At 48.4% G+C, this 22,858-nt stretch overlaps 1 protein-coding gene across 4 annotated transcripts in view; it reads right to left on the reverse strand.

The window, feature by feature from the left end:
• ELMO1 (engulfment and cell motility 1) overlaps positions 1–22,858 on the reverse strand; it is a 392,644-nt gene that overhangs the window by 86,114 nt on the left and 283,672 nt on the right. The window contains exon 1 of one of the 4 annotated variants that reach the window (XM_081102185.1): positions 7,458–8,207. The exons of the other annotated variants lie outside the window; for them this stretch is intronic. The gene's annotated coding sequence lies outside the window, so the exon portion shown is untranslated. Of the gene's footprint in view, positions 1–7,457; positions 8,208–22,858 lie in introns of those variants that run through there. 4 annotated transcript variants of the gene reach the window in all.

Genomic DNA, 22,858 nt, shown 5'->3' on the forward strand with positions numbered 1-22,858 from the left:
TTGCAGCTCAAAGGAAAAGAGAAGTGAGCTCCCAAGTGCCAGGCTGCAGCCACCTTGTCAGATGGCAACACCTCCACGGAGCAGCTGAGCAAGAGGTGAGTCAAGAGCTTTCGCTCCCTTCTCCTGAAACCCTGCAGACTGACGACCATTCCCTCTGTGTGCCTTTCAACGCCTTGCACAAGGCATGCAGCTAGGAAAGGACACAGGGTAGGGATGAAAATCAGTGTCAGCACCAAGCCGGTTCTGATAGCCTGGTAGTGGCTGACTTGCTGCCGTTTTCAGAAGGATTCCAAGGCTCTTTCTGGGTACAGGGTGAAAGGTGGTTGTGATCATTGGAACACAGGCCCTGGAGAATAGGTTGCTGGGAAGCTTGACACAGATATGACCTTGCAAGTCACCGAGTCTAAACTGCTCTTTACCCACGTGGAGATGCCAAGGAACATCAAGGTTGGTGACTTGCAAAACTGAGTTGCTAAACTAGAGATAACAACCCAAGGCCTTTGACTCCAGACTCCTGCTCTGTTGACTACAAATGCTTTCCTCGTCCTTCATTTCTAGATCACAGATTGTTTTAAATCAGCTAGCAAATGAGAGGACTTCAAAATCCGGGGATGATGCAAAAACAATCATTGCAATGATCACTTCACTTATGGAAGGCACAGCTATTCCGTACTCTGGAATCCCAGCGCTTCAGTCCACCCATGTCTGCATGTATGAGTCCTTGGCTTGGCCAAACATCAGCAGGTTCACAAAGTCAGTCTCACTCTTCCAATGCTACCTATGGTTTAATTTATTTGGTCTGCCAGTGTTGCCCCAGGAAAGTAGATTAAGTCATGCCAGGAAAAGAAAGAAGTTGCAAGATTAGAAAAGAAGTTGTAAGGACCCACCCAATGTAATCCATCAAAAGCTGCTTAGGTGCACAAGGCTTAAGTCCTTGGGAATTCTGTCCATTATGCTGGAAATGAGTAGGGTTGGACCAGAAGCCATACCTGATATTAGAGATGGCATTGAACTGATATTTTTTTCCTTTCTCAATGTTCTGTGGAGTTTCTAAAAGAACTCTTTATTAACAGAAGGTTTACAAGGATCAAGCTTTTAAAGCGAGCTTTATTCATCTACTTACAAATTAGGCTGAAATTATTGGTGTTAGGACTCCTCTAAGGGCTGTGACCCGAAGCCTCTAAGAAGGCTTTGCAGTATGATTTTGATCTAGTTTTTGGAGGGGTTGATTACATTTTTATGGTTGGCTTTATTTAAAAAATAAACATTTGGGGAAGTGGATAAGTAGGATGATATCTGATACTGAAGATAAGAATTTAAAGACCAAATTAACTGGAAGAACTACTTAGTAAACACAAGTTGCAGAATTGAATAAGATGGCAGCAATTAAATCATCCCTTAGCCTCAATTTATACCTGTCTTCATAAAGAATCACCTGTTTGCAGCAGACCTATTCTTTTCAGCTATGGTTTGCTTAGCTTGGTGTTAAAACTGAACCCACGTTCCCTGAACATACTGAGTTGAGACAGGTGGACCCAAAGTGCAGGGAGCGGCAGAGCCAAGATTTCTGGGGATTGAAAAATGCCACAGGTGGCGACTACTGCCTTTCTGTTATAGGAAATGGCCCACCTCTTCATCTCCCCAGGCCAAGCAGTGCAATGGAGAAACAAGACTGTCCTCCATGCTGTGTCTGCCAGATACAATGGTTCAAGGCAAAGAAAAGCATGTGTGCAAGGACGGATGTTCTGTTCTCTCTGTTCCTGGAGAAAGTCTTCCCGGCACCTCCCGGAGGCGAAGGAGATGCAGGCACCTGGTGTGGCATGAAGGGACGGCAGCTCCTGGCCTGGTGCGCGAGGAGAGTTCTTTGAGTCCAGCACAGCCCTGCAGAGGCTGCCCTGACCACGTGTGGCCACGGAAACTGTGACATGTGTGGCCAGTGGAACGGAGCCATTCAAGTTTAAACTTCATTTAACTTTAGATCTTTTAAATTGAAAGCCTGTTACCCACTTCAGTTACTGGACAATTTTTAAGTATATTCCGGACAACTCGCGTGCATGAGTTTACTTTGTTAACAGTACGTTTTATGAAATCTAAATACAGATTTCCTGTGAAACTTCAGGATCCAAATGGAGTTGTGCATGTCAGAACTCAAAGGCTCAACATGAGAAATTGAATATCAATATTTTGCTAATAATTTTGTAGTTGAGAATTGAAATACTATTTTAGACATACATGGTTAAATAATACATATTATTAAAATTAACTGACCTGTTTCTTTTTTAACTTCTTTAATGTGACTGCTAAAAACACTGGAATTGCATACATAACTTGAGTTCTATTTCCAGACAGTGCTGGTGTAGAAAGCCATCTGCCATATTGTCCCTGTAGGACAGAATCCTTCAAATAGTTATTGAAATTGTCTTCTACACATACCCAGAGTAATAGTAGGAAGGAGGTAAATAAGGCATGCATAGCAAATGAGCAGTGTTTCTAAAACTTGCCCCACTAGCCTCCACTGTTCCATTTCCATCTAGCAATGAGATCTTCCTATAGGTTCTGGTCTTCCCTCCTTTATTCTGTGAAATTGGACTTTTTAAAATCCTCACCTGAGGATATTTTTTCCATTGATTTTTTAGAGAAAGTGAAAGGCAGGGAGGAGAGAGAGAGAGATATTGATGTGAGAGAGACACATTGATTGGTTGCCTCCTGCACACACCCTGAGCAGGGCCAGGGATCGAGCCTGCAACCGAGGTACATGCCCTTGACTGGGAATCTAACCTGCCAGCCTTCAGTCTTCAGGCCAATGCTCTAAGACTGAGCAAACAGGCCAGGGCCAATTTCAGGAGACAGATCAATAATCTCTCCTTTCACTAACCTAACCGCTTCTCTTTCATTTTTCATTAATAAGACGTCGGTGGGAATGCTGGTTGATAGAACAGATGCCAGTGGAGATGCTCAAGTTGAATTGGGGGTGCCCCCAATTCACATGCCCCCCACTCCTGGTCACCCCAATTCTGAGGGGCACTCAATGATTTGCAGGCCTAATCTCTGGGCCTTCAGTGGCTCCATCAATGTCTGGTCACTGTCACTACCTGGAACCTCTTTCTGAGCTGGGCTCGTCACTCCTGTTCACAAGTCCAGAAAGCATGGTAGCCCTGGTGATTCCCACAGCCACCGTAGGTCATGCAATCCCCAAACCAGCTGCCCTGCTGCTCCTGGCCCTTCACGACCCTCACCATTGCTATGGAAACTGCAAACCATTCCTGGCAAATGCAAGCAAAGGGCAGCCCTGGAACTGGTGATCTTCCACCTCTCACAGATGGCCTGGGAGGCGCTGGCCTTGTGCACACACTGACCAGTTTATACCAGTCAAATGAATGCTCTGCAGAATGAGACGGTGTGCCGCACAGGAACACGGATGAACACGGGCGCATTCCGGCGAGTTTTTACTTGGTTCACACTTCTCTTCCTAAGTGGCGTTATTAATAATTCACCCAACCCGCCCACCATTCCTTTGTAATTTGACTTGTTGCAATGACTGTTAAATTCATCTCCCTGTGGCCCGACTCCATCAGCCAGACTGAGAGCCGGGGAGACCTCCTTCCCCCACTCACATCTCCTTGCCCATGGTCAGCAAACAAGGACGTCAACGTGTGCAAACAGCAAGTGCGCCCGTTCCCAGCTGGATAAACACGGGCAAGCTCCTTGCTATCTTGGTGACTCAATGTCCTCATACAGAAACTAGGCAGACAAAGAGTCCTGTTGGGGCTGCCGTAGAGATTCAGTGAGTTATTACCGCTACCTAAAGTGCATAGATGGTGCCTGGGACACAGTAAAAGCTCACGGCAGTTAGCTATCCCTGTAGTGACTGGTTTTATTCCAACTGCTGGGGGACCAGAGGAATTCTATCTTTCTAACTCTCAGTGCTGAATTTCAGGGACTGGATCCAACCTACTGATCTCTACTTTGCCTTATAGTGATCAACTCTGATGGCCACTGAAAACCCAAGGGAATTCATTTCTCTTTAGCTTTACATTTACTTTCCATGTCCCACATCCTACAAATGCCAGGAGGAGGCTGTGGGGAGAAGCCCTCTCTCAGAACAAACACATCAGCAGTTAACTCTGGTTCCTGAAATAAATTCCCTTTAATTTCTATTGAATTTACTGGGGTGACACTGGTTAATAAAATTGTATTGGTTTCAGGTGCAATTCAGTAATGCATCATCTGTATATTGTATTGTGTGTTCACCACCCCAAGTTAAGCCTCCTTCCAACACCACTTATCCCCCTGTCCCCTCTTCTACCTGCCCCCCCTTCCCCTCTGGCAATCACCATGCTGTGGTCTGTGTCGATGAGTTTTTTCATTTTCTCCTTCTTTTTTAAAAAAATATATATTTTATTGATTTTTTACAGAGAGGAAGGGAGAGGGATAGAGAGTTAGAAACATCGATGAGAGAGAAGCATCAATCAGCTGCCTCCTGCACACCACCTACTGGGGATGTGCCTGCAACCAAGGTACATGCCCTTGACCAGAATCAAACCTGGGACCCTTCAGTCAGCAGCCTGACGCTCTATCCAGTGAGCCAAACTGGCCAGGGCTCTTCTTTTTTCTTAATCCCTTCACCTACCTCGCCCAGCCCCACAACTGCCCTCCCCTCTGACAGCCGTCAGTCTGTGCTCTGTATCGATGAGTCTGTTTCTAGTTTGTTTGTTAGTTTATCTTGTTCATTAGATTCCACCTATAAGTAAGATCATATGGTACCTGTCTTTCTCTGTCTGGCTTATTTCACTGAGCATAATACTCTCCAGGCTCATCTATGCTGCTGCAAAAGGCAAGATTTCCTTCCCCCCACCCCCCCTTGAGGCCCAGTAGTATTCCATCATGCACATGTATCACATTATCCACCATCCACTGGGGCGCACTTGGACTGCTTCCCTATCTTGGCTATTGGAAATGAGGCTGCAATGAACATAGGGGTGCTAATCATCAGAGAGATGCAAATTAAAACCTCAATGAGGTATCACCTCACACCTGTCAGAACGCTGTCATCAACAAATCAACAAACAGCAAGTGCTGGCAGGGATGCAGAGAAAAGGGAACCCTCTCCCACTGCTGGTGGGAATGCAGGCTGGTGCAGCCACTGTGGAAAACAGTATGAAGTTTCCTCAAAAAATTAAAGATGAAAGGTCATTTTCAAGTTCCATAACTCCAGTTTCACCAACACTCAGCTCAGGAGTGAGAAACCGGCAGGTGCTAGTCATTTCCAAGGGGCCTGGATTTCAGCCCAGGTGAGACTGCCTGGGCCTGGCCCAGGTAGGAAGCTGCTGCTGGGGCGGTGCATGGAGATGGGGCTGGGGCAGAATTCAGGGGACCCCCAGGCAAGAGGAAATGATGAACTGGAGGGTGTAACAAACTCTTGGCTGCTCGCCCGGGACAGAGATCCCACTTGACCCTGGGATGGGCTGGCCTCAAAGTGTCACGTGATTCTGCGTAACTGTATTTGCTTAGGCCGGGGAGAGTTTCCTACCTTTCAAATTCTTGGACTGCCATGATCCAAAATAGGTTAATAATCACTCTCAATTTTTTTTCCACATTTTTACTGCTTCCATAAAAGGCTGTTTCTTGTCTCCTTCTTGCCAACAGGTGCCAGTAAAGTGACACCACTGGGAGAGGAGAGAGCACAGAGGGATGGAGGTACATTCTGATGAGATGACTGTCCCTGAAGGCACACCCAGGAGAGCCAGGCCTCCTCCGCCTGCGCCCGCCGGAGGGGCGCTGAGGGTGAGGCGCGCCAGGAGCGCTCGCCTGCACACCCTCGCCGGCAGGTGCGTGGGGCTCTCCCTTAGACAGCATCCCGAGCCCCTGGGCATCAGAGGACGGCCCGCTCTCAAGACAGGCCCCCAGCTGACAGTCGGGTCCCTGCCTGGTCCAGGCGCAGGTTCCCCCTGTGCTGGATGTTGTCACCCACAGACAGGAAACGCTCCCCCGCTCCTGTGACACCAGCCCACTCCTCGCTGGTCACAGCCTGGAGTCTCTCCCAGGCGCCTCTTTTGTCTCTGCCCACTCCTCCGGTCCTCCTGAGGGCCCGGCAATCCCACCCCGGGCCACACGAAGACCCGTCACACTCTCTTCTGTCCAAAGGACGTTGTTTTAAAGGACATGCCAACACGATGCCCTGTACAACTATTTCACGGGCATTTATTTATAAACCGGATGAAAATGCTTTCTCTTTTCCTCTCTGTTATTTGAACCCAAGCGGACTGTAAACAGAAGACACAGGGTCCTGCACAGAAGGTGGGAAACCACATACAAATGAAAAGGCAGCAGGGACGCCTCGGAATGGGCAGGCGGACCCTGGAAGAGGCTCCTGGGCAGAGGCGGTTCCGGGCTCAGCCCCCACTCCCTGGACCCGGACGGAAGGCGATCCTCCCTCTCCCCGGCTGTGCGAGGGCTCCGGCTCCCCCGGAACCCCAGGCTGTGCTGGGCTTCGGTCTGGACACATCTATTTCTAAGTTTACGGCCAGAAGGGTCCCTGAAGGCAGAGTTTCTCCTTCCACTCGCTGCCCCTCCGTTGCCTGTTTACAACCCGATGTCTGATTCTTCCTGCTTCTACCCAACAAAATTAAAAATTTCATCACCACTGTCAGAAAATGAACCCCCAGGGAGCAGAGCCATGCTCAGAGCATCCATCCTCCTGGCAGAGAGCCAGTTGCCAAATATAACTTTGCAAAGCCCCTCTGGTTTTCAGAGGTTTAAAAGGATGCAAAACAGTCATCTCAAAGCGTGATTTTTTACAGCTAAAATTTGTCTGAATGCACAGCTCATCTTTGCAATCCTTTTCTTTTTTCTCCCCCCCCCCTTTTTTTTTTAAGAGAGAGAACAGATTTCAGTGTGAGACTGGCTCCGTGAAGAAAGAAAGGGGCACCAGCTCGCTCAGCTCGCACTCCTGAGCCGGAGCAGCAGCGCACACACAGGAGCTGCTGGCTGCAGCTGGGGGCGAGGAGAGCGTGCCAGGCATTGTCACAGCAGCTCCCTTCGCAATGCAAACACCAGCCCCACAGCAGCAGCCCCGGCTCGGCTCCGTGCCGCCTCTCCCTCTCCCTTCCCCGCAATGACTCCTGTTATCCCAGTTCTAAAGCATCTTCTGTGCAATGGATCAATGCCCAGGAAGATAAAGCGATGCTCCACTCCTCACACTGACCCTAACAAGACAACCCATGTCTGAGTGTAATGCACGGTCAACCGCAAATTCAGTCCCCCCCACTCGCCCCCTCCCCCAGCAATGCACGCAGCCTGTGCAACACAGGGCGCCCACACCCCGGGACCCCAGCACGCCTGCTCTCCTGCGGGCTTGCTCTGGTTTGCCGTCTTCTCATCAGACAATAGGACAAAGCTACACTGGAGCCCCGGCTGCGGACGCCAGTGGGCAGATGTGAAGACAGCGGTGTACTCACCAAGCTCCTGTAAGTGCATCTTTCCCAACTACAACCACTGCTGCTAAGCGGCTGCCACTGGCCAGTGACTCAGAGCCGCCCCCCAGAAGAGCACCGCGCTGGACCGCCAGCTGGTTCCCGAGTCGGCTTGCTCGTGGAACAGGTTTCCAGTTGAGCCATGTGAATGGAGACTCGCCGCACACCTTTGGGTGGCACACACTCCAAGTCCAGGAGGATGAGCATGGGGCTTTGCTTATGTTTATGGAGCTGGAGCCCGGGGGTGCTCCGATTGGCAGGAATGGTGGAGAGATCGGCCAATCAAAGGCAGCCTCCATTTCAGGGAAACTCCTGCTCATTTATTTAACATCTTCAGAGATCATCGTCTTTTCGAGGAAGAGCTTTTATAGTATCACAAGAGAAAAATATAACTTCACTTCAACATTCATGTCTAATGTCTTTCATTAATTAACATATAGACGCTCCTCTTGGTATGCCTCGATACCCTCACTTTTCTTAATAAAGAACTAAAAGAAGAAAAAAGAGGAAGAAGAAAAAGAAAGAAAGCTGGCGATGGGCTGGCGATAGTTCATATTCATCAGCCTCCACCTTGTTGGGAAAAAGGAGGGGAGAGCGCGGGGCTCAATAATTACTGATTCCGTTGCCATGGAAACAGACTGGCTGCAGCGAGTTGGATTCGTGTAGAGCATCTGCTGCCAGACCCATAATCAACTGCAATCTCATCTCTCCCCGTCTCCCTACTTTCGTTTGATTGTGAGTTTGCTTTTTCCCTCCTTCTCTTTATGTGCAGTTTTTGTTCAAAAATATCACGTAACTGCCTCGCTGTGTACACACAGCACATGCACACCGGGTGTGCCCACGTGCCTAGAAATGCGTGCACGCAAGAGTGCCTCCCAGCAGGGTGCCCCCGGAGGATCCACACTCTGATTCCTCCTCAGGATGTAAATAAACACCCTTCCCATGCCTCCTCTCCTGCTGAAAACTCATTGCAAGTTCACCTAAAAAGGGGTGGGGTACCTTTAAATATATTTGTCATCTAACGGCCCTGAAAGCCCCCAAATAAAAGTTTGCGATGGCATTTCTCAGAGGGCGCTGCCGTGGTTCCTAGCAAATCTTTGGAGTGAAGCAATTACATCAGGAAGTTTGTGGAAGATTTGCAAGCACTGTCTTCAGGCGCCTCTTCTCTGCATGAGCATCTCACCGAGGCGCCCGGAACCCTGGGGTCTCCCGGGGACTTTCCTCAGACAACAGGCAGCCCTCAGACTCCTCCCTGCTGCTTCCAATTCTCCTGATTGCATGACCAGAGTTAATGTCACCTAAGGCTCTGGATGAGCTGCTACTCTCTCTTCCACAGCAGGGGGCACCACTGAGCAATGAATAGCCGCCTGGCCTGGTCAGACCCAGGAGGGGCTCAGAGGGTGGTAAACTCACAGCTGGGCCTGCAGGAAGCCCTCAATTCTGCAGGGATTGAGAATGGCAAGTGGCAAAGAAGGCTGAACCACCTCCTCATCTGTTCAAAAGCTTGCTAGTCACGGTGGAAGTTCTGACAAGCAAGCAGCTTCATCTGCGTTTGCAGATGGGTCACGTTATACCAAAGAGCTCTGGGCTTTCGAGAATCTTCCCGGGAATGCCCGGTGGAACCTTGGCTCGTGGTTGGTACTGCGGTCACAGACTGGGTATGCTACCCTCCTAGACGGCAGTGAAAAGAGCCCGCACAAGCTTAGAGAGCTGCCGATGAGCCTCAGCCAAAGGGAAGCCTGCCCCGACCTGGCGGAGGCCTGACCTCCGAGAACTGGCACAAAGCTAGTGGGCCGCCCTCCGGAAGCTCAAAACGTACGATGGGTGCGAATCCTCAAGCTTCTGCCCACGTTCAGATGAACGACGTGCCATCTACACGTAAGGAAACCACAGCATCGGCTACCTGGAAACCCCCGGAGAAATCATGGCCCCAGGCATTGGAATAAAAACCGGGAGAAATCTCTTTCCATTCCGCCCACACGGAGCCTGCACTCTCGGCTCTCTTCTGGGCAGGCTCTGCATTTTCTCGGGTCAGATTCAAGTTAATTAAATTCTCCTCCTTTCCATAAACATGATTTATTAAATGTATCATTACCAAATCAGAGGTAATTCATATACTTTGGTAATACTTCTTAAATACATCCACAAACCAAAAAAGAATTCTGTTAGATGATTTGTGGTTTAGGATCAGAAAATATAACCACTGTTACAGTATGATTTCTGAACTAGTGTCTAAATTCTCCTTCTTGTACCTACAGGCCTGACCTAAAATGAAGAGCATTTATCCTGAGCATCTGAAAGGGGCTGGATGGGGTTCTATTTCCTGTGTTACAGAGAAGTGGCACTAAGAAAAAATCCTCCCATTTGCCCACCCCTGGTCCCAAACAGATCACTTCCAGTCTCTGGGAAACCTTTCATCAGGAGGCCTGCTCATCGCTGGCAAGAACGTGATGGTGACGACCCCCTTAGTGCATGACATGACTACATGGAGCCCCATCTTTTTGGTTGTTTCATTCTTAAAAGGGAGATGACTGGCCGTGAGAAAAGCCCAAACACATGGGGTGTGTATGGCAGATGGCTCACCTCCAGCTACATCTTAACCTTCTTAAGGCACGCCGCCCCCTCATCCCAGCCATATGTGCCAAGGTGGGTTAGGCGGGCAGACCTCACTTCTGCCCGTCTAACACAAACAGACCATATCTCCCAGGGGTGTGAGGGCAGAAGCAGGAACTCCGTCCTAATAGGTCAGAAGGGTGGGGACTATTGGCTCAGTCCAATGGCTTCATTTATTCAAGAGACACTGGAGAGATATTTTCTAGTCAGTGGGGCTGAACAGGATATAGTTATTTTTTAAAATAAACTTTTATTGATTTCAGAGAAGGGAGAGGGAGAGATAGGAACATCAATGATGAGACAGAATCACTGACTGGTTGCCTCCTGCACGCCCCCTACTGGGGATGGAGCCGGCAACCCAGGCATGTGCCCTGACCAGGAATCAAACCGAGCCTTCCTAGTTTATGGGTTGACGCTCAATCACTGAGCCACACTGACTGGGCTATATTATTTTTTTACATGGTGCATTTTAAAACCAGAACACGTGCAAAACCTCAACTAAATATGGAAGAGATAACTTTTACATACCTTTTTATCTCCAAGGGGAGGTCATCATTATAATACTCCGTAGAAAAATCCGCATACACACATAGCTGCTTCTCTTTTTCTCACCCTCATGAGATGATCAGAAGCAGAACTTACAAAGCCTGTTATAACATCACTTTACCTGTAGGTCCCAGGACGCTAGGCGCTGTGTATATAGCCCTGGCTTTAGAGGGAGAGTGTGAGAAATACCAGCAAATGCATATGCAGTACTCACAGTAGGTCAATACCATAAAAGTGCCCGTTTTCCTAAAAGGGAACCTAAGACCCGTGACACTAAGTAGTATGACTACAGTCACCATCCAGCAAGTGGTAGACACTGGGTTCAAACGCAGCTCTCCGACACCAGGGCCTCAGAGCCCTCACAGGCGAGGAGTCCGGGGCAGGTGATATTGTCCCCAGAGCTGAGCTATAGTTTGTAACTCATATTTACGAGGTATTACTATGAAGAAGTTTATCTCCCTAAACAAAACCTATAAACACTGAAATAAAGCCAGTTCGACGAAACGCAGAGCCATCTATAAACAGATGTCCAGCCCATGCGTGTCTTCCCTCTTCCAGAGCATGACCTCTGACAGGGGACCATCGTTTGCATTCCTAGGCTGGGAGAGTCAAGGTCGGCAGTCCTTGAGGACTGATGGACTTGACCAAGTGGAACGGGCTGGCCCGAGAAGATCACAGGGGACAGAGCCAGGCTTGCTGCAAGGCCCCCTGGTTCTGAGCTCCTTTGGAGGAGTCAGCAGTGAGACTTGGAAAGCTTATCATCTTGCCAGCTCGGATTTTCCAAATATACCATGGCAATGCAGTCCAGGACGGCGGGCTGAGGAAAACGCATGCCAAAGGAAATATGAAAATGCCCAAGCTCTCAGCCCTGCCAAGCATGTCCTCTGGCGATGGTGGCAAAACAACTCGGGGCCAATGGTTGGAGAGTCTTGGGTGGTGCCAGTGGGACAGAGGCTCTTCACCGTTAGGGAAAGGGGCGGGTCTGGGCCACCTCACATTCTTCTTGGTTTTCAGACATGATATGCGTAATAAACTCGCCAAATTCTGCAACACACATCTACTTCACATGCAGACGGTTCTACCTTTTGAGAAAAAAAATACAGTTTCTGATATTCTCAATCAGAGAACCAACTTCATGGCAGCTGGTAGAGATGAAATCTGTTTCATCAAATGGTTAACTCTTGATGCCTTTACTTTCTCTACTCTTTCTGCTCACAGATTCACAGAGAGCTCACGTGTGCTGGTCTCCGCTGACAGTGGGGCGTGCCCTGCACCAGGACAGGGGGTGCCAGAACAGGGGGTGCCAGGATGAGGGGGGAGAGTGGAAGGTTTCTGAGCAAGAGGGAAGCCATGAAGGTCAAAAAGGTGAGTAGGTACAGTTTGCCCAGGTCAGGAGGGAGGAAGAGGAACGTTCTAGAGATGTAGGCAGTCAGCTCCAAGGAGGCCATGTTCTGCGATGTGAAAGGGGGTGGGTGGGTAAGGCAGAAGTTGTTTGAGGGCTTAGAAGGGGTCCAAGAGGTCTGTACGCAGCCGGATATGGAACCTCAAGGTGCAGCCACACAGTGGACCGAGGGGAATTCTAGGGCGAGCCCTGTGGAAAGCTGGCTTTGTTGGGGGTCAGTCACATCACAACTACGCGCCCAGAGTTTCAGTGACTCTCAGCAACAGCCAGAGCCTTTCTGGGAAGGCCAACTCAGAGTGCGCCCAGTCCTGGTGCACCAGTGCTGCCCCACGGGGCAGGCGTTCTCAAACTCAGTCCTCCAGTATCACCAGCTTGTCCCAGCCAGACCATCCCCAGCTGGTCTACATTCTGCCTCCAATTAAAGGGAGCTTTTAGAGGGGATCCTGGCCCCCAGGCAAATGATATTGACAGGTTATTCCTGACTCTCACAAAGAACCAGTGTTGCAACCTAATTTGTGCAGCAATTACATTAAGACAAAATATAATTGTATTTTATTGCTCACCACTTGCCTGCATCATTAAGTCAGTGCTGGAGGAAGGAGTTAATTTGATTCTATACATAAAAATTGCCCCCCAGAGGGCAATAACCAATTCATTGACATGCAAAATGCTCCCTCTCAGAGCCATCCCAAGGCCATCCTGACCCTGATGTCCACAGGGCACCCTACAATCCTCTCAACCCAGTGACAAGCATGAGCACCTGAAGCAAATATTTCAAACAACCCTGACCACACAGGGTTGCTTACATTTGTGGAAATTACTGTCTGTTAAGACATCTTAGCTGTTCTGCACATACACTGAAAAGAACATATTTCACCATACAAGTCCAGTTTGGAAGTGAAGAATTGGCTCCATTCATTCAACCAACGTCTAGGAACGTCACAATCCCAAGATTCTTTCAGGTCTTGGGAACCCAGGGATATAGCCTCAATACCTTGAAAGTAACAGAGCTCCACATAGTAAGTTTTCTCTCCCTGTGGTCATTACATGGCATGTCTTTTCCCATCAACTCTGTCTGCTCACCTGAGCCTCATACATGAAACCCTCCTAAGTGGGGTCCTTCCTCTGTGTGGTTCCTCTCTGACCTGTCCCACACCATGTTTGCTGCTGCAGGTGTCACATTCTTTCATAATGATCTTCCCAGAGGCATCCCCGATACCGCGACTCCTTAGTCAGAGTTACTGACACAGTCCAGGAACACCGTCTCTAGTGCCTCTGACACCTTAGCCAAGAACAGGCCACCTTCTTGCCAGCCCTTACACAGGGAAGTCACAGAAGCCTCCTGAGTACGTCCCACCATTCTACCCGACATCATGGATGGGGGATCAGCGGGGCTATCTCTGAGAACATCTCAGTGACTCACTTCGTGTTCCCTCCCATGCCTTCCTCCTCCACTCTTGCCACCCAGGCAGGAAGAGAAGATGCGGAGCTGGAAGCACTCTGGAAAGCTCCCCTCGGAAACCCACTCTACAGGCCGTGCAGTGCGGGGCCAACTCCGGCTGCCGCCTGGCTCTTTGTAAGAAGGTCACATCTGCTCAGAACTTCTTCCAGTTCATGCGTCTTCCTCAAATGGAGCCTCGGGGGCTTTTGATCTTAGTGCCAATCAAGTGCAGGCTGAAGATGCAGGGTGCCGGTCGGGCTGGCGAGGCTGGCTGAGAGCCAGGCTTTATTTCAAGGAAGAAGGAATAAACCAACCAGGGACATTTATAACACGAGGTGTTGAGGTCAAAGAATTCCCTCTAAACGAGGGCTGCCAATCAGATCTCATCTGGAGCCAGCTGACAGTTCTGCACCCCCTTATTTTAAAGTTGTTGTTTTTTAAAATATGACTGTAAGAACACACATGTTCAGTGGAGAGAATGTGTAACATTAAAAAATAATAAAAGATGCCCGGCTAGTGTGGCCCAGTGGTTGAGCATCGACCTATGAACCAGGAGGGCACAGTTAGATTCCCTGTCAGGGCACATGCCCGGGTTGCTGGCTTGATCTCCAGTAGGGGGCGTGCAGGAGGCAGCCAACCAATGATTCTCTCTCACCACTGATGTTTCTATCTCTCTCTCTCCCTCTCTATTCCTTTTTAAAAATCAATAAAAAAATATATTTTAAAAACAATAATAAAAGAAAAAAAAACTAATTAATCTCACCGTGCAGAAGAAATCCTTGTTAAAATCATTCAAATTTAAGGTCAAAACCTTCTCAGTTTGCATTTCTTACTTAGTTAAGATATGATTTTGCATCCTCCATCCCCACATTTAACATAATATAAAACTGTTTTCTTACATTTAGATACTATTCACAAATGCCACTTTGAATAGCTGAAAAAAATGTAACATATAAATAAATGTGCCCAGATGTTAATTTATCATATCCTTATTGCTGAATTATGGGGTTATTTTCCATTTTCCTGCTGCTATAAATAACAGTAAAAGGAACATCTATATGCAAACCTTTCTTCTTCTCCCCAGACTGTCTGTGATTCTAAATAGCTGCGGTGGAGCCCGAGGCTTTGTAAATGAGGTCATCAATTGCAGGTGAACTTCCCAACAGGAACTCTGTCCCCCAAATTTCTCTAAATTCTACTGAAATGTCAAGGTTTCTTCCAGCAAAGTGGTGGCCAGGGGCCCTTTAATGTCACTGTGAATGACAACTCTGCCTGTCGTCTCTGCAGGAGCAGGGCCAGGGCTGCAGCCCCATGTGAACACGGGGCCGGTGAGGGAGGGGTAGGGCTCCCGCCACCAGGAGGCTGGTCTCCCAGGCTCCTCACAGCCGGGGTGGGACGTGAATGTGTTTGAGAGCATCTCAGCCTCTGGTCTGTGCCAGAGCCACACATCAGCATGAAAAACCAACAGGCCTCTGTCAGGCAGCGAACACCACCAGAACCTAAACGCAAAGGTGCTTTTAGAGCACAGACACACATTCCTTTTCCTTCTCCCCTGGGAATGTCAGAAAAAGTTCTTTTTCCTGGTCCTAAAAGAAATTGTCACGCTGAAGAATCACTCCTACTCCTGTTACAGCTTAGCTACACAATGTTCTTCACTTAGGCACTCAATTCATCCTATAGCTTGCAAAATTTGTTCTAGAATTGCCTTTTCCTTTTAAAGCATTGGAGAAAAAGGCACATTATCATATCTTTCTCCCCCATGAATGGCTGGATGAAAATGCAATCCAGGTAGCATTTGTTGAGCACCTATACAATTTCTTTGGTAGGTGCCCTGGGTCGAAAGGTGACGATTTGTCTTTGTTCTCAGGAGTTGAGCCAAGAGAGTGAGTGCAGGTCCGTGACTACTTGACGATGGCCAGGACTCGGCAGCGCTGCTGAGACAGCCCTGAGGGCTACAAGGACAGCGAAGGCGATGGTGAGACCAACCCCCACGGACTGATGGCTTAGAGCCAGCAGGAGACCAGCTCCATCCACATGGTGACTGATTTCACCGCACAGCAACCCCAGCCTCATCAGACTCACTGTAACGCATTCGCATACTGACGGCACACCCTGCGCCACCGTCCCAAACAGAAAGCCCATATACAGACATGACACAGCCCGTGAGGCTCTTCCCAGAAATCTCCATCCCTTTCCCGGACAAATCCTGAGAATTCCTCCCTCTCACTGAATGCCCTGCCCCTGGCTCAATAAACCTCCATATCGGAAGCCAAGCTCACTGACGGGGCTGCTCTGTCCGTGGAGCAGCCCGCTCTCTGCCTCACTAATAAACCCACCCTCACTTTGACCTGTTCGCTGGCTCCGATCTGAATTCTTTCCTGTGCGAAGTCAAGAACCCACAGTGGGTCTCAGACGTTTGGGTACCGGAGCCCGGGGAACGGCTACGTCATTGTCTCAGGGCAGGAGGTGCCAGAGAGCTGTGTGGAGTCAGCTAATTGGCTAAAAGAAGTTTTCAAACCCAACGCACGCCTGAATGTGTGAAATGCTACAGGAGAGGGAAAAGGTGTACCCAGGGGAAATAATTAATTCTGCGCCTCTGCATGGGCTCCACAGGGCCGTGAGCTGGGCCTTAAAGGAGGGGCAGGATTTCAACAGAAAAGGCGGAGGGTCTTCCCTGCTGGGGGACCGAGGAGACTTGGATGCACAAAGCACACTCGGGCGCCATCACTATGATGAATTACAGGTTGGTAGTTGCGGGGGGGAGGGTGTGTGCAGGATGCCATAGGCATTTGTTTGGCATGGTGGTTGGCAACAGGAAGTGGAACTTCTGTTATCATGCTGCGAAGAGGAAGCCAGGGATTCTCGAGTACAGATGTGTTCTTAGAATGGCGTTTCTGGCAGCGAGGGGAAGACAACTTCGAGGTGCGTCCAGTCCACATTCAGGGAGAACAATGCAAAGACAAACACAGTCCATGTAAGAGACGGAGGCGGCAGGAGATAGGGTCATAGCTATCAAAGCCAGATGACCTTCTCCTACTTGGCGGATGCATGGGACCTGGGACCTGCCTGGAGAAGAGGGGGGGAGGCCAGGGATCACTCGGAAGTTCCCAGGCTAGGAGATGAGGTGGGCTGTCCTGTCACTCCCAGCGCTGAAGGATGACTGACAGGGAGTGAGAGTGAGGGGCAGGAGGAGGTGTAGGAGAGAAACAAGATGATGTCCTCGGGAAATACCTAAGCTGGATGTCCTCGGGAAATACCTAAGCTGGAGGGGTCGGTGAAGGTGGTGTAGTATAGTGTCTCCGAGTCGGGACATGGAGAGGATCCCAGGAAGCATGGGCGGGGCAGGAGCCGCTCCAGGCGGATGAAGCAGGATGAGCCCTGGGAAGAGCCTCAGACTCCGCCCTCAGGAGGTGAGCGCGGATAAATAAAGCAGGTCAGTGGGTGGATGTGGTGATGATGGCAGCCCACAGTGTGAGCGAGGTGGGTGTGTGGAGATGGCATTCTGTCCTAGAGCCTTTGGCAGAGCAGGGACGGAAAGACATTGAATAATAAATTGAGAGAGAAACAAGTGGTGAAAAAAAGCACTTTTACAGACAGGCGAGATTTGGGTAACTTTCTCAGCCTGAAGAGAAGAAACTGAATGGGGAGGAGGGAGGATGTCAATAGCATAAACATGTGAGAAATAAAAGATTTGTTTTTATAAATTTTGGGATGTCTATCTTTTCCCTCAGAGCAGAGATTTATAACAATGGGACTTCTTTCTACTCTTCAATTAGAATAACTTAACAATCCCTCCCCATTTCCACTTGCCTCTTAGAAATCATGTCTTTTGTGGCGAGAGAGGTTTTCAAGTATTCAAAATAGGTATCAGTGCATGTTGGAGTTTGTTTCTCTTCTTGAGTTTGGTTATATTTGTAGTTATCTTTTGAAATTTTATTCTAAAATCTAGAGGCCCAGTGCATGAAAATTTGTGCACTTGGGGGGGGGGGGCGTCCCTCAGCCTTGCCTGCGCCCTCTCATGGGCCTAAGCCATTAGTCAGACATCCTTAGTGCTGCCTCGGAAGTGGGAGAGGCTCCCGCCACTGCTGCTATGCTCGTAGCCGTCAGCCTGGCTTGTGGCTGAGTGGAGCTCCCGCTGTGGGAGCACACTGACCACCAGGGGGCAGCTCCTGCATTGAGCGTTTGCCCCCTGGTGGTCAGTGTGCGTCATAATGACCAGTCGTTCTGCTCATTCTGCTGTTAGGGTCTATTTGCATATTACCTTTTTATTATATAGGATAGCACTAGTAACTGGAACAACGACAATTACTTTATTTCTTCCTTTAATTTATATATAGCACATCATGTATGTGTCTGTGTGTGTGTTCATGTCCAAAGCCACAGTAAGATTGTTTTTTAAGAGAGTGGCTAATGGGGTCAAGTCCTGACAAGAGGGAAAATACGGTAGCGATTAAAACATGTCCACCCAAGGTCGTTCTTGACTTTGTCAAAATCAGTGGCTTTTGTGGCTAAAGTGGTTTTCAAGTATTGACAATGTAATTTAGTGCTATTTAGAGTCATATTTATGACTTTGCTATATTTACATTGAGGGCAGAAGACAGGTCATAATAGATTAATAAGCTAATGGGAAGTGAGAAGAGGTGAGGAGCAGAGGCAACTGTTTGAGGAAAGCTGGCTGGGAGGGGATGGGTAGAGGACTGAGGAGCAGTTATTTATGTGTTTTTTAAAATGCAGGAGATTTGTCCAGCTGGCATGGCTCAGTGGTTGAGCATCGACCTATGAACCAGGAGGTCACTGTTGGATTCCAGGTTGGGGCACATACCAATCCCAGTGTGGGGTGCGCAGGAAGCAACCAGTGATTCTCTCTCATCATTGATGTTTCTATCTTTTTCTCACTCTCCCTTCCTCTCTGAAATCAATACAAATATTTTTAAAGTGCAGGGGATTTGAGTACATTTACATGCTGGTGAGAAGACAGCACCCAAGGGGATGAGACTGATGCTGTAAAGATTAGGAGGGGTAACTGGTTGAATCCCAGAGCAGAGGAGAAGGCAGAGAATACAGAGCGCAGAAGGAGGAATCTGCTTCAGGTACATGGGGGATATCTCTGTCTAAAAAGGGGGGTGATGAGTGCACAGGAAGGAGAGCCACCAGGGTCACATGGTCAGCTGGGGCGGAGCCTCCCACGCCTGGTGGGGAGTGCTGAACCCTCCTGACCCTTCCCTCAGGGAAACGGCCCAAGGGCTTTACATATATTAGGATAAACCCAAAGAATCTTAAAATTTTGCAATTCAGAAGTGGTCAGATATTGGCTATTTCATATGATCAGTCTAATATTGGCTCATTTAACCCTCACAACTACTACGTCAAGTGCCACATCTCACCAAGGAAGACACTGAGAAACAAGGCAAGGACATTCATCTACCCAAGGTCACCAGCAAGGAAAGCAGGGAGCTGGGGTTCGGACCCCACACTGTGGGTCCAAGGTCGATGCTCTTGACTCGTTGAACTTATTAACTGAACTTATTTTTCCTTTGCAAATTTCCAAACCCTCCTCTTGATTCCTCAGCCATGGGAGGGGGTGGAGAGTGGGAAGGTGGGTGGAGTGAGGGAGCAGGGGTAGGGGGTTAGGGAGTGAGGTTGAGGGGTGAGGGGGTGGGAGCCAGGCTGGGATGTCTGGCAGCTTCAGGTGGGTCTCCATCATTACCCAACTCTGTTCTAAAGGGTTTTATTACCTGCAAATTTAATGAATACAATATTCTGGTAAATTGCGTTGAAAAACCGTCAATGCTAGTACTTTTATTCACAGCCATATTTTTCTGATACCTGAATATTATCTGTCCAAAACATTTCAAAATCAACTCTCCATCCCTGACCGGCCAGCGTCTGCTTAGCTGAGGTCTGGAGCAACATCCAGCGGGCCCGGTGGCCCAACCACAATGAGACAAGCCAAGCAGCCGTTTCCAACACGCTTGAGGCCACCGGCATCTCCATTTCATACGGGCCTTTTACTGCAACCGGAGCATTTTATTAGGAACAGCGTCTGTGAGGCACGGTTCCTACCCCTTTCTGCTGCTGCCTGAAAAACACATACTGGCCCGGAGCTCTCGGACAGAATCCCATGCCCTGTGATTCGCAGAATGGAAATCTGCCATCATGTGCCAATGACATTTACTTCTGTGGTAGCTCAAGCAGCAAAATGCCATCTGCCAGACCCTCGGATGCAGCCCAGCCACGCAAGCGGCTACGAGAAGGAGAAATAAGGAAGCAGGACCGCATTCCAGCGGGTGGGTGGCCGCCGGCACCTAAAACATAAGGTGGCTGGGAATCAAGTCTTCTTACCCTGATGACCTTCTTGGGGAAAGCAATATAGTTTTTCTAGCTTAAGAGAACGTTGGGAGGTGAAGGTAAAATGCAAGAGATTTTGGTGAACTGGGAGGAGACGGCGTCACCTAAACAGGATGGGCTTCGGGAAGGACGTGTGTCCTCTGCACGGAAGGTCCCTCGACAGCCATCCACGAAGGGACAAGCCCATTAGTCACATTAGTTCCCCGCTGGCCTGGCGACAGGAAGCACGACTAGTGGGGACACAGAGGATTCCCCACGTGCCCGGGGAAGTGGGTTAAGCAGGCCTCAGAGAGATATACCAAATGAGAGTGAAAACCTGAAATGGAGGGATTTTTCTTTTTTAAACTCAGGGCTCCAACCATGCTCCTCCTCAGTTTATTGTGCAAATGTTCAATGTCTTTGAGGCTTTCCATTCACTTTATATAAAGCTGCACATGTGGAAAAATAATTACTACTGTCATTTTTATTCAGAAATGAATAGCAAAATCATCTTGTAACTCCCTCAAAGTTTTGACATCTGAAGAAGAGATGTGGAATGAAGGGTCTAGAAGTGCTTCTCAATAAGGTCTCTTGGCATTTGGGCAAGAAAATGCTCTGTTCTATGGAACTGCAGAACACTTAGTACCCACGGTCTCCGGCAACTGACCAGCGGTGACCATCCATAATAGAATGGCGCAAATTAACTCAGCTTATTGGCTGGGGACCATTTTTAAAAATGGGAGAATTAAACATTTATGGCCATGTATCCATTGGCCATTCAACCCTAAGTAATTGAACAAGTAACTACCAAAAACAAAAACAAAACAAAAAAACAACACCTGGAGGACATTAAGATTTAAAGCTATGGTTCCTGCTTCCAATGAGATGTTAACTTAATTTGGAGAGAGAGACTGGTAAATAAACTACTACTAAACTAGAAGATATTTCCCAAAAGAAAATTTGAATTCCATACTGCAAGGGGCAGAGGTATAGAATCTCATGTTGAGTGAAAGATGGTCACCAGCTCACTGAGGTGGCATTTGTGCAAAATCCTAAAGTCGAATTTCAACAGGGAAGTGACTTCTGGCAGAGGGAATGAGGATGAGCAAAAGCCTAAGATATGAAAGTATTATGGCTTACACAAGGAATGATGGGCAGGTGAGTCTAGGCAGAGCTCAGGGCTGGTGAGGGCAAAGATGTGGAGATGAAGCAGAGAAAGCACGTTAGGCAAATCAAAGAGAAATCTGAACATCTTGGGGTAAGACCATGAAACTTTATGAGGCAGACAGTGGACATAGCTAAATTAAAAGCAAGAATAATAGGTATGGTCAGACCTGTGCTGAAGGACATTTGAAAAGTGGGAGGGTTTCAAAGCTGGGAGATACTAGTGTGTTACTATTGCAGTTGATGTCTTAGTCAGCTATTGCCACACTAGTGCTGTGTAACAAATAATCCCCCAAAGCCAAGAAATTCTTCTCATACTCCCAGGTCTATAGGTCAGCTGAGGTGGCTGTTTTAAGTTGCAATTCCGTGGGGAGACTGGGGACACTGTACTCTGTACGTCTCCTTCTGGGAGCTCAGCGGGCAGAAGGAACATCTATTTGACAGCTCCTTTATCTTCTGTTCTACCTTAAGAAACACATCCTGCCCTAGCTGGCTTGGCTCAGTGGTTAAGGCGTCAGCCTGCAGACTGAAGGGTCCCAGGTTCGGTTCCGGCCAAGGGCACATGCCTGAGTTGTGGGCTCGATCCCCAGTGTGGGGTGTGCAGGAGGCAGCCAATCAAAGATTCTCTCTCATCATTGATGTTTCTATCTCTCTCTCTCCTTCTCCCTTCCTCCCTGAAATCAATAAAGAAATATATTTTTTATAAAAAGAAACACATCTTTTCAGAGATGTGCATTTTCAACTCCCTTTTAAGGTAATTTATTTTGCAATTACAAGGTAAATATTTCCTTTTAAATCAAGGAGGATTTGTATTTCATGAGATCCCATCTAATCTTACTTTTCGCGACTATCCAACTCTGATTCCAATCTGCTCTTTAATTTAAAATGCCCACCTCATTGTACCTTACTTAAATGTAGGTGATTTTCTTTTAATTGGAAGTATACTATTAAAATGGTTTCTGTGCCATTATTAAATTCCTCATATAATCCACAATGGAATACGGAATTCAGGCCAGAGCAACCAGTTAACAATTCATAGATTCATAGAGTACCCCAAAGTGTAGTTAATAATAGGGTAAGAAGTTTCAGAAGTCACTGATGACAGTTATGTAGAGCAGTTAATTCCAAGAGTCGTCGTTATTTTCACGTTTCGGGAGGCTCTGCGATTGCACCGAGGGACTGACGCATCTCACTCTGCCTTTTTTGTCAGGGGCACCTCCTCCTCATTGAGGAACTGGGCCCCACTGTGCTCAAGATCTCCTTTGCAGCCAAACCCAAGTTCAGTGGGTCCCCGTTCAGAAGTATAGAGAAATCTGTATTTATAGATATTGGAATGAACCATCCTGGGAAATCAAAGGAGCTCCATGTTATCGCAAGGTCAAAGGTCAATTTAGGTTCATCTGTTGAGTGCAGCACCTCTCATTTGTGGGGGGCAATTTGCCAAGCTACCCTTTGAGGGCCTAATCCTCACTGTGACTCTAGGACCTACTGTCATTATTATTACTCTTTTTGTTGTTGTTACTATTACTGTTACCAGTGGGCAGATGAGAAGGAACTTGGCAGCTAACGGACATGCTCAAGGTCACACTGCTGGGAGGGGCCACAGTGGGACTGTGCCCAGACTCCATGGGCAACAGCTTGGGCTCTTCCCTCCCTGCCTTGCATGCTCTATGGGGGAGGCGGACAGTGCCCCCAGGTGGCGAAAACTGCTTCTTGGAGGAGGAAAGAAACCCCAACTTACTCTTGTCCACGTGTAAAGCACACTGTACGTACATTAAACAGGTAACCAGACATCTGCGTTGTTAACATTTCAGGGGAAAACATCTGGCACAGCTCGTGCGTGGGGGCAGCGGTGACGCAGTCTGAGTGATGGGCTCCACCCCCTCGGCCTCC

Source organism: Myotis nattereri (assembly GCF_964212035.1).
Source record: "Myotis nattereri genome assembly, chromosome: 11".
NCBI classification, from domain to species: domain Eukaryota; kingdom Metazoa; phylum Chordata; class Mammalia; order Chiroptera; family Vespertilionidae; genus Myotis; species Myotis nattereri.